This window comes from Saccopteryx bilineata, chromosome 2, assembly GCF_036850765.1.
Source record: "Saccopteryx bilineata isolate mSacBil1 chromosome 2, mSacBil1_pri_phased_curated, whole genome shotgun sequence".
Lineage (NCBI taxonomy): Eukaryota > Metazoa > Chordata > Mammalia > Chiroptera > Emballonuridae > Saccopteryx > Saccopteryx bilineata.
The window spans coordinates 280,833,388-280,847,328 of NC_089491.1; the positions used below are offsets into that span (position 1 = coordinate 280,833,388).

At 43.4% G+C, this 13,941-nt stretch overlaps 1 protein-coding gene across 2 annotated transcripts in view; it reads left to right on the plus strand.

Annotated features, from left to right (window-relative positions):
- NME7 (NME/NM23 family member 7) overlaps positions 1 to 13,941 on the plus strand; it is a 154,073-nt gene that overhangs the window by 125,973 nt on the left and 14,159 nt on the right. The window lies entirely within an intron of this gene.

The window sequence follows — 13,941 nt, forward strand, 5'->3', positions numbered from 1 at the left end:
AAGCATGATCCGAGTTAACAAGTAACTCTCACGTGACAGAAAGTCATTACGGAAGACATAGAAAGGAACCTTTGCTGACCTAATCATATTCATTCTCTTTTTCATTCATAAAATATTGCCACTGCTCCGACTTTGGTTTTAGAGGAAAGGTTGCTAACCTCACTACTCTTCTCTGCCCATCGGATGGTTATATGGACGTTTCTGTCTTAACAAGAGAGGACACAGAGGAACAGTCTTAACAGAAGGAAAATTCTAGGCCCAGTGTTTTCAGCAGAAAGGTACTGAGGTTTTGCAAGTGAGGTCAAGCTTTTAAAGAAACTTGAATTTAGTCCTCAATGTCAAATACCATACCTCCATTACCAGATAATTTTCTGTAAACAATTTTCTGTGAGATAACTGTAATACTAGTAGCTCTTTTCTATTCCTCTTTAACCTGAACATACCTTTAGCCGTAAAGGTAGCAACTAGACCACATCTTGTAAGTATGGTATCCACAGCAAAACCCACACATTCCTTTCTTGATACAAGTATAAATGAAACCCAAAGTACCATAGGTGCGATATTTAAATCTTGGACAAATGTTTACTTTATATAGTTAGGAATTTGATGCAGTTATATTTGTGGCTAAGTTGAAAAGATAGCTATGCTATGAAATTGATTTGCATTGATTCCTTCCTGTCGTCTTCGTATATTAATTTTGTATGTTTATGTGTAGGGGAGCAATATTGACTAGCATTAGGGGGTACTTACTATGTGCCAGACATTGTTCTAAGTGTGTTATATGCATGAACATTTGTGACTCTCAGTGAAGTGAATATCCTTACTCTGCTTACAAACGAGTGACTGAAGTACTTAAGGGTTGGGCCAGTTTCTCCAAACCCTACAGCCAGAACATAGCAGAATGGGGGGGGGTGGGGGGTGGAGCCAGCCCAGAATGCAGGCTTTCTAACCTTGCCTTCTTTATATGATGCCCTGACAGAGAGCAAATGTCACCTTTCCAGAGTTCATGGACGCTGGGGTGGGGGACGGGACAGGAAGAGCAAGCTTGGGGCAGAGATGACAGAATATTGAGCCAGAATATTTGGTCCCCCTCAGAAATAATTAGGATGATTGGGTATCTGCTTATATTGTATCCTATTAACTCCTATTTTTTTTTTTTTTTTTTTTTTTTTTTGGTATTTTTCTGAAGCTGGAAACGGGAGAGACAGTCAGACAGACTCCCGCATGCGCCCGACCGGGATCCACCCGGCACGCCCACCAGGGGCAACACTCTGCCCACCAGGGGGCGATGCTCTGCCCCTCCGGGGCATCGCTCTGTCACGACCAGAGCCACTCTAGCGCCTGGGGCAGAGGCCAAGGAGCCATCCCCAGCACCCAGGCCATCCTTGCTCCAATGGAGCCTCGGCTGCGGGAGGGGAAGAGAGAGACAGAGAGGAAGGAGGAGGGTGGAGAAGCAAATGGGCGCTTCTCCTGTGTGCCCTGGCCGGGAATCGAACCTGGGACTTCAGCACGCCAGGCCGACGCTCTACCACTGAGCCAACCGGCCAGGGCCTAACTCCTATTTTTAATCATGAACCTGTCCCCTCAGTCTTAGATGAAAAGTATAAAATCATTTATTCCTCAGAAACCCCTCCCTTTACAGGCTCCTTCCTACACGGTCCGCAGGGCTGTGGCCCCGCTCCAGGTCAGTTCATATGTGGTTGCTGGCTAAGCATGCGCGTCTTTATGGACTTCACGCAGAATGCCCCAAAGTAATGCCGTGTTCAGATTTCCATCTCATAATGTAGCTGTAGGCTAGGAAGCCCACCTGGGAGGATTATGGCTTGTTCTCTGAAAAGACAGGGATTCGTGCATGATCTGAGACAGAGAGACAGCGTTAGGTCTCCTCTCCTGGTGCTGTTAAGTGCTGTGTGTCCACACGACCTCCGTCCCTGTGCTCCCCATCCCAACCGCTCTCCTACGGGTCACCGCTGTGTAGCTTATGTCACTTCTCTTACATCCTGTGTGCCCACAGCTGTGCCGGATACCATCTCTGAAAGGTTTTTTCGTTATTCTTCAATTCAGAGCGACGTGCATCCATTCACGGCTTTCATCTTTGTCATGAGCACCACCTCATTGGGCGGCTGTCAGTCTTTTTCACCGCCCGTCATTTGGTGCCGTCTGCGCCGTCCCTGCTGCCTCGCGTTCCCACAGCGGTAGGCATGGGGCTGGGGCTGGGGCTGGGCTGAGGCTGGCGTGGAAATCAGCACGTCAGCTCTCAGTGAGGCGGGGGGGCATACACTCTTCTTCCACAGAAGTTTCTGTTGATGCTCTGCCTCCCCCGCACCCCACTGTGCAGCTATTAACTGACCCAAGGACAGCACTCTGCACAGAAAGTCCTAGTGTCAGTAAGACAGAAATGCACATCTTGGCCACCTCACTGGATTCTCCCAGCCCCATATTAAAAGTCCATATGCGTAATTGGAAAGAGTACCTGCACCCTATGTTCACTGCAGCATCATTTACAATGGCTGAGATTTGGCAGTGGCCCAGGTGGTGCATTTACACAACGGGACACCATGCAGCCGTAAAAAAGGAGGAAATCTTCCCCTCTGTGGTGGCACGGATAGACCCGGAGGGCATTACGCTGAATGAGATATGCCAGGCAGAGAAAGACAAGTATCATATGATCTCCGTCCTGTGTGGAATCTAATGAACAAAAGAATAGAAACAGACTCATAGATATGGAGCACAGACTGACAGCTGTCAGAGGCAAAGAAGGCAGGGGCTGGTGAAAAAGGCGAAGGGATCAAGCAAAGAGAAAACTCATGAACACAGACAACAGCATGGGATCACCAGAGGGAAGGGGTAGGGGGGTAGGAGAGGGTAAAGGGATAAATGGTGATGGAGGGAGACTTGGCATGGGCTGAACACACAACACCATATGCAGATGATGTATTATAGAATTGTACACCTGAAACTTATATGATTTTATTAACGTTATCCCCATAAATTCAATGGAAGAGTCCATATGCGTTATGCTCATAGTCTGCTGTGTAATGAACAGTGAGCCTTTCTGTGGTAACTCCTGGACCCCTCTAGCACCAGCTGTAGATTCACAAACAGCTTAATCTGCTCGGTCATTGAGTAACCACTGCAGGTTTAAAATGGCCAAAGTAACACCTTTGCTTGGAATATCAGTGCACATAACTTTCTGTGCAAAGTTCTCTTTGCTTGTTACACATTAACTTTTACTGTGCAATCACCACCTGAGCTCAGATCTGCTGAACTCTTCAGAGGGCCCTGAGCTTTGTCAGACATTGTACAGCAGGGTACTCCGCATGGCACCCAGCCTTTCCACTGGCACACGTAATGCTACATTTTCTGAGCTTTGCCTTCCAACTCCCTGAACAAAGAATCCATTGTTCCGTTGGGTGCATGATGGTTTTCTGTAATAGACACCCATACCGACATTGATATCTTAAGGCTAGATTGTATTTTTTAGGGTAAAATAACTTTGTGTCTCTGTGTTAGTGGCCTTTGCTGAGAATTATCCACTGTAGATATTCCATTTATTTACTGCTAGTCCAGCCTGTCTTCTCATGTGAGGGCTATTGTCTGTGGATTCTCTCCTACCATTGGTCATTTTGGTCCCTCAACAGTTTGGGTTAGTCTGTGTTGCCGAAGGCCTGTTTGTGCCAGTCACTGTTCCAGACGTTGGGAAGAACTCAAAGGATTTCATGTTCTCTAGGAAAGAGGGTAATCTAAATAGATAATTTTGTCATCAGAGAGTAAATGCTAGGAGGCTGATTGTCGCTGGTGTCATGGGAGCCCCTAGTGGGTCCCCACTTCCCAGCACAGTTGAGGGAGGCTCCTGGCAGGTCTGAGTTCTGCTCTAAGTATTGGAGGATAGGTTAAAAAAGAAAAATGGCGGGAATGACATTCCAGAGGGAGGATATGGTGTGTATGCTGGGAAATGATGCAGAATTTGTTATGTTAGAGTTTAAAATAATGTCGGAGCATAGAGGCTGAGCTTGGAGAGGCAGCTGAGTATCAAGGGAAATAATTGTTTTACACCATGTTTAGGAGCTTGAAATTGTATCCATAGGGTTGGGCCATGGACTAATAACTGCTGGAGATTGTTTGCAGTGTTGTGAATATATTCGTTTTCTTAGAAGAAGCATCCCAGGCTTTTATTAGAATTCCGAGTGTTCTGTGATCTAACAATTGCTCATAATATTTGCGATGGAAGGTTTGAAGTGGACAACCTTACTGCTTATTAATTAGAATAAAGTGAAGTGTTACCATGCCTGCATTTCACATCAGAAGGAATTTGGTGTACAGAGCTACGTCAGTCCAAAGACTAAAGTTGCCAGGAAAATTCCTCTATACAGCAGGTCTTCAAGTAATGTAGTTTAATGCGGTGTTTCAATTATAATGTTTATGACATGCCATGGACCTTAACTCTCGTTTATATCAATTAGCCTGTAGCAAAATTAGTTTCATTTTGCTCCAAGTTGCAGAACCTGTTGAGACTATTAAATGGGGTTTTACAGTGTAGACAAAACAAAACATTAATATGTTCACTGAACAAATATTACTTGAATAGTCTTCTTGAAGCATTTGTCCTGGCACCATGGGAAAGGTCCAGATCTTCCCCCCGCCCCCCCGAGAGTGTCACATCTCTGTAGCGGTTATTCATAAATGGTCTGTGACACTGCGGTAGGCACTGAGGAGACAGCAGTGACCAAGAGAGACAGTGTCTCTGTTGGAGCTTAACGTTGAATGAGGAAAGCAGGCATCCCTCAGATAACCACCAAACGACCGAGTTCCACCCGTCGCCATGCTGTATGGTGTGATAGGAGGAGAGGTGGTAGGGGGCCTGACCTAGAGGGGCTTAGCGCAGGTGTTTGGAGGAAATGGCATCTGAACGCAAACCTGAAGAGCTGGTCAAGCGTCAGCTGGGGCAGGAAATAAGGGACCTCAGATGCTAAAGCCTGGCCGCAGGGGAGGACCTGGTGGGCTTAGGAGGAGAGGGGCCATAAAGTCCAGTGAGCAACCTGGGGAGGCAGAGGTGAGGGTACGGGCCTACCGGGCCCTGTTTGTTTTCACCTGCTAACAAACATGGCTCTGACCCTGCGGCGCTGACATGCTGGGTCTGTGTTTTCTGAGAGAGCTCCGGCTATGGGTAGAAGACAGACTGAAGGGGACGGGTTGAGAAGGAGGTATCACATCCTGTGTGAGCGTAGCAACTGAAAACACATTGGGGGGCGCCCACACATCATTTCAGTGTGTGCATTGTCACAGACCTACTGTAGTTTCCCCACTTGGTAATTACAAGCACAGGCCTCCCGCAGACAAGCTAAGAAGTGGCCGCACTGAGACCCGGGGCCGTCCCTTCAGCTCACATGGCTTTTCTTTTTTTTTTTTTCTTTTTAGCTAGTATTTATTTATTTATTTATTTTTAAAAATTTATTTATTAAATTTAATGCAGTGACATTGATAAATCAGGGTACATATGTTGAGAGAAAACATCTCTAGATTATTTTGACATTTGATTGTGCTGTATACCCCTCCCCCAAAGTTAAATTGTCTTCTGTCACCTTCTATCTGGTTTTCTTTGTGCCCCTCCCCTCCCCCAACCCCTCTCTCCTTCTTCACCCCATCCCCTCTCCCCCCACCCCCCACCCCTGTAGCCATCACATTCTTGTTCATGTCTCTGAGTCTCATTTTTATGTCCCTTCTATGTATGGATTCATATAGTTCTTAGTTTTTTTTCTGATTTACTTATTTCACTCCGTATAATGTTATCAAGGTCCATCCATGTTATTGTAAATGATCCAATGTCATCATTTCTTATGGCTGAGTAGTACTCCATAGTATATATGTAGCAAAGCTTTTTAATCCACTCGTCCTCTGACGGACACTTGGGTTGTTTCCAGATCTTCACTGTTGTGAACAATGCTGCCACAAACATGGGGGTGCATTTCTCCTTTTCGAGCCGTTCTATGGTGTCCTTGGGGTATATTCCTAAAAGTGGGATAGCTGGGTCAAAAGGCAGTTCGATTTTCAGTTTTTTGAGGAATCTCCATACTGTTTTCCACAGAGGCTGCACCAGTCTGCATTCCCACCAGCAGTACAGGAGGGTTCCCTTTTCTCCACATCCTGGCCAGCACTTATTCTGTGTTGTTTTGTTGATGAGCGCCATTCTGACTGGTGTGAGGTGATATCTCATTGTGGTTTTAATTTGCATTTCTCTAATGATTAGTGATGTTGAGCATTTTTTCATATGCCTATTGGCCATCTGTATGTCCTCTTTGGAGAAGTGTCTATTCATCTCTTTTGCCCATTTTTGGATTGGATTGTTTGTCTTGCTGGTGTTGAGATTTACGAGTTCTTTATAAATTTTGGTTATTAACCCCTTATCAGACGTATTGTCAAATATGTTCTCCCATTGTGTATTTTGTCTTTTTATTCTGTTCTTGTTGTCTTTAGCTGTGCAAAAGCTTTTTAGTTTGATATAGTCCCATTTGTTTATCCTGTCTTTTATTTCACTTGCCTGTGGAGACAAATCAGCAAATATATTGCTGCGACAGATGTCAGAGAGCTTACTGCCTATGTTTTCTTCTAAGATGCTTATGGTTTCACGGCCTACATTTAAGTCTTTTATCCATTTTGAGTTTATTTTTGTGAGTGGTGTAAGCTGGTGATCTAGTTTCATTTTTTTTGCAGGTAGCGGTCCAATTTTCCCAACACCATTTGTTAAAGAGGCTGTCTTTACTCCATTGTATTTCCTTGCCTCCTTTGTCAAATATCAGTTGTCCATAGAACTGTGGGTTTATTTCTGGGTTCTCTGTTCTGTTCCATTGATCTATATGCCTGTTCTTATGCCAGTACCAGGCTGTTTTGAGTACAATGGCCTTGTAGTATAACTTGATATCAGGAAGTGTGATACCTCCCACTTTATTCTTCTTTTTTAAGATTGCTGAGGCTATTCGTGTTCTCTTTTGGTTCCATATAAATTTTTGGAATATGTGTTCTATATCTTTGAAGTATGTCATTGGTATTTTAATTGGTATTGCATTGAATTTATAGATTGCTTTGGGTAATATAGACATTTTAATGATGTTTATTCTTCCCAACCATGAGCACGGTATATGCTTCCACTTGTTTGTATCTTCCTTGATTTCTTTTATCAATGCTTTAACTAGACTCACCAAGAAAAAGAGAGAAAGGACTCAAATAAATAAAATTAGAAATGAGAGAGGAGAAATAACAACTGACATAACAGAAATACAAAATATTGTAAGAAAATACTATGAAGAACTGTATGCCAAAAAACTAGACAACCTAGATGAAATGGACAAATTCCTTGAAACATACAATCTTCCAAAAATCAATCTGGAAGAATCAGAAAACCTAAACAGACCGATTACAACAAAGGAGATCGAAACAGTTATCAAAAAACTCCCAACAAAGAAAAGTCCAGGGCCCGATGGCTTCACAACAGAATTCTACCAAATATTCAAAGAAGAACTAACTCCTATCCTTCTCAAACTATTTCAAAAAATTCAAGAGGAAGGAAGACTTCCAAGCTCCTTTTATGAGGCGAGCATAATTCTGATTCCAAAACCAGACAAAGACAACACAAAGAAAGAAAATTATAGGCCAATATCTCTGATGAATATAGATGCTAAAATCTTCAACAAAATATTAGCAAACCGGATCCAACAATATATGGAAAAAATCATACACCATGATCAAGTGGGATTTATTCTGGGGAGGCAAGGCTGGTACAATATTTGTAAATCAATCAATGTGTGATTCATCACATAAACAAAAAGAAGGAGAAAAACCATATGATAATTTCAATAGATGCAGAAAAAGCATTTGATAAAATCCAGCACCCATTCATGATCAAAACTCTCAGCAAAGTGGGAATACAGGGAACATACCTCAACATGATAAAAGCCATCTATGAGAAACCCACAGCCAACATCATACTCAATGGGCAAAAATTAAAAGCAATACCCTTAAGATCAGGAACAAGGCAGGGGTGCCCCCTTTCACCACTCTTATTTAACATGGTCCTAGAAGTCCTAGCCACAGCTATCAGACAAGAAGAAGAAATAAAAGGAATTCAAGTGGGAAAAGAAGAAGTAAGACTATCATTATTTGCAGATGATATGATATTGTATATAGAAAACCCTAAAGTCTCAGTCAAAAAGCTACTGGACCTGATAAATGAATTCAGCAAAGTGGCAGGATATAAAATCAATACTCAGAAATCAGAGGCATTTTTATATACCAACAATGAACAGTCAGAAAGAGAAATTAAGGAAACAATCCCCTTCACAATTACAACCAAAAAAATAAAGTACCTAGGAATAAACTTAACCAAGGAGACTAAAGACTTGTACTCGGAAAATTACCACACGGCTTTTCTTATGCCTTCCATGAGCCACGTGAGAGCCAGCGGTTTCTGTGTGCGTGCGGCAGCAGGGACTGAGCAGTCCTGCTTAATTTCTGTTTTCTGTTCTAGCATTACAGGACTCGAGGTTTTAAGAGATTCAGCCCCATATTTAACCCCCTTGTTTTCCCAAAGGGGAGCACTGGCCCGCGATTGTGAGGCTGTGTGGACCATGAGCCTCCTAACCAGCAGAGCGGGGTGTTCCTATGTCCTCTCTGTTTTTAGATCCTGGGCAGTCAAGTGACTGGTTGTTGTTACAGTTGTCAGGGTTGCAGGTACTTCCTTTTCTCTCCTTTAGTTGTGAACAGACGTGCAGTTTATTCTTTTTTGTGGTTGGCCAAAAGGTCTTGCTCAAAAATCATCAAACATCTTTTTCCTAAAACCTAATGCTTGAAAGAAAGTTCTGAGAAGTGGCTTCCTGGGGAAGCAGGCTTCTTGTTTGATTCTGACTAAGCTGGAAATCCTGCAAGGCCAGCATTCTACTCCCGAGTCAGTCCAAAGTCGGCACGCTCACAGAGGTGGTGAGTGGGAGGGGAGGGCCACTGAGCTGCGTAGAACTTGCACTTGATTTGAACTGGAGTTCAAAGGGAAGTCAGAAATTTAAAGTTGAATTTGCACCACCCTGTGCCACATGGGCTCCCCTGAGCCTTCACTGAAACCCGTAGCCCAGCCATGTGGGCCCCTGAGCGCAGGCCCGGGGTCAGGTCTGAGTTCAGATTGCCACCTTGGTGACCGCGGAAGCAAAGCCGTTCTCAGACATCGCTTCCCTATTTGCAAAATAGAAGTAACACCTTTTCTTCACACTCAGCATTAAATGAAGACAGTCTGTATAAAGGACCAAGTCAGCAGAGTTCAGTAATGAAAACAGAAACCCCTCTAAGTGTTTCAGTAAGAAAAAGGGCTTTACTACAGGTGACATCAGAGAAGGGCGAGGCTGCCAGGACACTGACTTCACCCGCATTGCTGTAATTGTGACCCAGGGGTCAAGGCAGCTGCACTGGGTGCTACCTCGGCCACATGTGCCGACACCCCTGCCTCTCACAGCCATGCACCTGATGACAAGGCCCTGGATGGCTGAGTCCAGCCACTGCAAACACTTACTTCCACCTGACTTGCTTGCCAGCAGTCACAGCTGTAAGAAGATGGCGTTTGTCTTGCTTCTCTCTTCCACATTTCACATGAAGGCATCTGATTGGTGGAGCCTTGTTTGTAACTAGAGCCTTGGCTGCCAGGGAGTTTGGGAGATGTCGTTTGTAGCTTTCCAGTTAGCAAACAGGAGGAGGATGGAATGGAGCCTGAGATGCCCAGTTCAAGTACCTGACGCCAGGATGCAGCTCGGGGCAGCATGCGACAGATACCAGATAAATGATTGTTATTGTTGGTGTCGCTGCCCGTGGTGTATTAGTAGTAGGTAGTAGGAGTACAGGTCACTTAATGTCAACACATAGTTGACTATGTAAATTCTTATTAACCCTAAGATTCACTTCTATTCTTAGAGCATGCACTAAGGGTGCAATTAAATAGAAATTTTTATGTGAATCCATTATTTATAAGATCCATCTTCTACCCACTGAGATATTAGTAAATAATGAAGCAGAGTTTCAGGTATTGTCTGGTTCCATTAACATTATACCTGAATTAAAATAATAGAACCGAGTTCACTGTTTAGTGACAGGATGTGCTTTGGCAGCGTTCAAGTGTGAATGGCCAGTGGGTTTTGTTTGCTAATATTTTGTTGGAATGCTTGCATCTGTTTTCCTGAGAGCCAGTGCTATCAAGTTTTCTTGTCATGTCCATCTGGTTTCAGTACTGGGAAAATGCTGGCCTCATAGGAAGAGGCTTCTCTCTTCTGAAAAAGACTGTAGGGAATTGGTATAATTTCTTAAATGTTTGGTGGAGTTCACCAGTTCTCACAGAATTCACTCGTCTGAGCCTAGTGCTTTCTGTTTTGGAAGGTCATTATTATTGATTCAATTTTGTTAAAAGATATTGACCTGCTCAGATTGTCTCTCTCTTCTTTCACAGATTGTTTTGTCTTTAAAGGAATTCATCCATTTCATCTAGGTTATCAGCTTTGTAGGCATAGAGTTTTTCTCATAATATTCTTTTATTATCCTTTTCATTTGCTTGGGCTCTGTAGTGATGTCCCCTCTTTCATTTCTGATATTAGTAATTTTTGTCCTCTTTTATTCTTAGTTTGCCTGGCCTAAAGGCTTATCAGTTTTATTGATCTTTTACAAGAACCAGCTTTTAGTTTAATTGATTTGCTCTTATTAATTTTGCTGTTTTAAATTTTATTGATTTCTGCTTTAGTTTATCATCAATTATTTCCTTTCTTCTGTTTAATTGGGATTTAACTCACTCATCCTTTTCTAGTTTTCTAAGGTAGATGCTTAGATTAGCATTTTGCTGTATAAGATTCCTGACAAAGTCAAGGCCCAGAGTTCTCATTTTGAAATTCCTTGTTGTTCACAACAAGCTCATAGGGCGCTCCTTCAATTTCCTAGGGAGCTGAAGCTCTGAGAGACAAGGGCATAGATAGGAAGAAATATTTTATGATGCTAGTTAGAGCATGTTCTTAATTCTTATAATATATTCCCGTAATATATATTCCCACATAAAAACACATACTGATCAGGACAGAAGTCAGAGGCTGTGACATTTCAGAAAAGTCTTACTTCGAGGTGAGACTTCACTAGACATTAAAAGAAGGTAAGGGAAGATGAGAAATCTGCAGAGGGAGTATTTTGAATGAAAACACCGGAGAGGAGTGCCCACGTCAAAGCACAGGAGCCCACGTGTCAGCGGGAGTGAAAAGGGCTGCGTGGTGGGGAACCCAGGTGGTGGCTGAGCCTGTGTGACCAGGTGGGGGCCAGAGGCAGAGAGTCTGTCATTTGGGGTTGGAGTTTAGAAGTTTAAGAACAGAATTTCATGGACTTTAGAATTCCATACAGAATACCTCAGGGAAGGCTTATGAAGTCCGCCTCAGAGCCTTGCGGGTGGTTAGTATCCAGTGGGCAGTGGCATGGCAAGCTCAGAGCTGACCCCTCTAGACAGCCAGGGTTGTGAAAAATGTGGAACCTTGGTGGAAGGAACATTTCTCATCCAGTGTCTCCTTTATCCCCCCCTACTCCCCAAAAAAGTGTTATCTGGTTGCTTGAAACTAATTTCAACAGGAAGGGTGGAAGTTTTCACACAGTGGATCTGTATGGCCTCTTCCCCAAGAAAGCCAAGCCCTCTGGGACCTCCCACTTTCAGCGCCCCTCCCCCCTTCAGCGCCCCTCCCCCCAGGCCAGTCACTTTATCTTTGCTGTTGTTTCATCTTAGTGGCACCACCAAGAATTCTAAGTCGACTGCTGGGCTAATGGAGTGTTAGCTACTGATTAGGAATTAAACGAACGCAAAGATGTTCATTAGAAGTCATCCTGTGTCCCACATCTGTGTGCTAAGTTCCAGGACTGTCTCAACGCTAAAGCCCCCATGATATTTAATGGCGCGGGGATGGGGACCAGGGGACAGATTATAGAGGTGAGTTTCATCATGTAGAACCTCCCTGGGCATCACACCATCATTGTCATTTCTGGTCAACAGTACAGTATTTTAAATTAAACCTGAGGTTAAGAAACGTTCATTTTTTTAGCCCATGCCTTTCTAGTGTCACCCCCCCAAAAAAAGATACAATTTATTTATTTATTTATTTATTTATTTTGTATTTTTCTGAAGCTGGAAACGGGGAGAGACAGTCAGACAGACTCCCGCATGCGCCTGACCGGGATCCACCCGGCACGCCAACCAGGGGCAACACTCTGCCCACCAGGGGGCGATGCTCTGCCCCTCCGGGGCATCGCTCTGCCGCAACCAGAGCCACTCTAGCGCCTGGGGCAGAGGCCAAGGAGCCATCCCCAGCGCTCGGGCTATCTTTGCTCCAATGGAGCCTCAGCTGTGGGAGGGGAAGAGAGAGACAGAGAGGAAGGAGGAGGGTGGAGAAGCAAATGGGCGCTTCTCCTATGTGCCCTGTCCAGGAATCGAACCCGGGTCCCCCGCGCGCCAGGCCGACGCTCTACCACTGAGCCAACCGGCCAGGGCCAAAAGATACAATTTAAAAAAGGGGATATAAGTAATATATTTATAATCTAAAGGAAATGAAGTAAAGAGTATTTTTTCTATTCAAAGTGACACGCAGGGGTTTTCACCGGTTCTTTGGGAGTGATAGCAAACCAGATGATGAGCATTATACAGCCAGAGGTTTTATGACTGATTGCCATTCCACTGCACTGAGTACATACTCTTTTTCTTCCTCCCAGTACAGGCTATTTTAGCCATTCGGTAACTGTCATATTGGCCTCGGAGCATTTTTTTCTAATATAGTTAAAGGTTAGAGTCAGGTTGCTGCCACCCAAAAAGGATGCTTCACATTTGAGTCAGTAACTCTAGACAAAACCAATAGGGAATAATGTGTGCTAGTAAAAATGGATATTTTTGACTTATTGAGTATTCACTTCCAAATTGGAAGCATGGTCAGGTTTTACGGGGTCACTGAAGGACTCACACAATTTCTGTCCACTACCAACCAAACCAACAAATGGAGAAACAGTAGATTAGTTAAAATCATAAGACAACATGGGTTAGTAGTTCTCCCAAAATTTTATGGACGTAGCAGCCATTAGGGCTAATTTGAAAGAGTACTTATTTAATCTCAGCTTCAGAGTCCTTGAACTCTTGGTTCATATTTAGCACTAAATTTTAAACCAGAGGTTAAGTTTCTGTATGATCTGAAGGACTTCAATTTTAAAAGAAAGTTAAAAAAAAAAGTTACGTTAAAATTGTCTGACCTGTGGCTTGGCTTTGTTCATTAAAAAGCTCCATATTAAAAAATAATAAATAAATAAATAAGTTCCATATTTATAATCTCCATAACTTAAAGTTTCCATATAATGTCCCCTTTTCACTAAAAGATTATTTTAGAATTTCCAGGGTCAGAGACTCACTAAGGTCTTGCCTGAACCCCAGATCGTGTGTTCATAGAAATAAGCTGTATTTTTTTTTTAAATAGAATCACTGTGGTTACCTATTGAATTGATTCTCATTTTGTTGACCTATAAGACTGAAGGTCCCCACTCAGTATCTCACTGATCCAACTCTGTTTCTTGGGTGTGTCAGCACACCGGGATGATGCAGAGTGCTTAATGTGGTTAATGTAGCTCTATGAAAATATTACCCATGTAGATCATCAAACATATTGTGGTTCTGACCCAACAATATAAATAAGTGAAGCATGTATCCAGAGTATTTTAGTCCCTCTGAGTCACTGTGGAATCGGGCCATTTATGAATTACTGTTACTGCAACCTGACACCCTTGTTGGAGAAGGCTGGAAAATTTTCCATGATTCGAGATGGTGCTGTTTTATTTTACATACAGTTGACATTTTTATCCCTACCCCACCCCGCTGCAGTATCTGTGCTCTAAGGTAAATGTAGCTCTAATACCCCC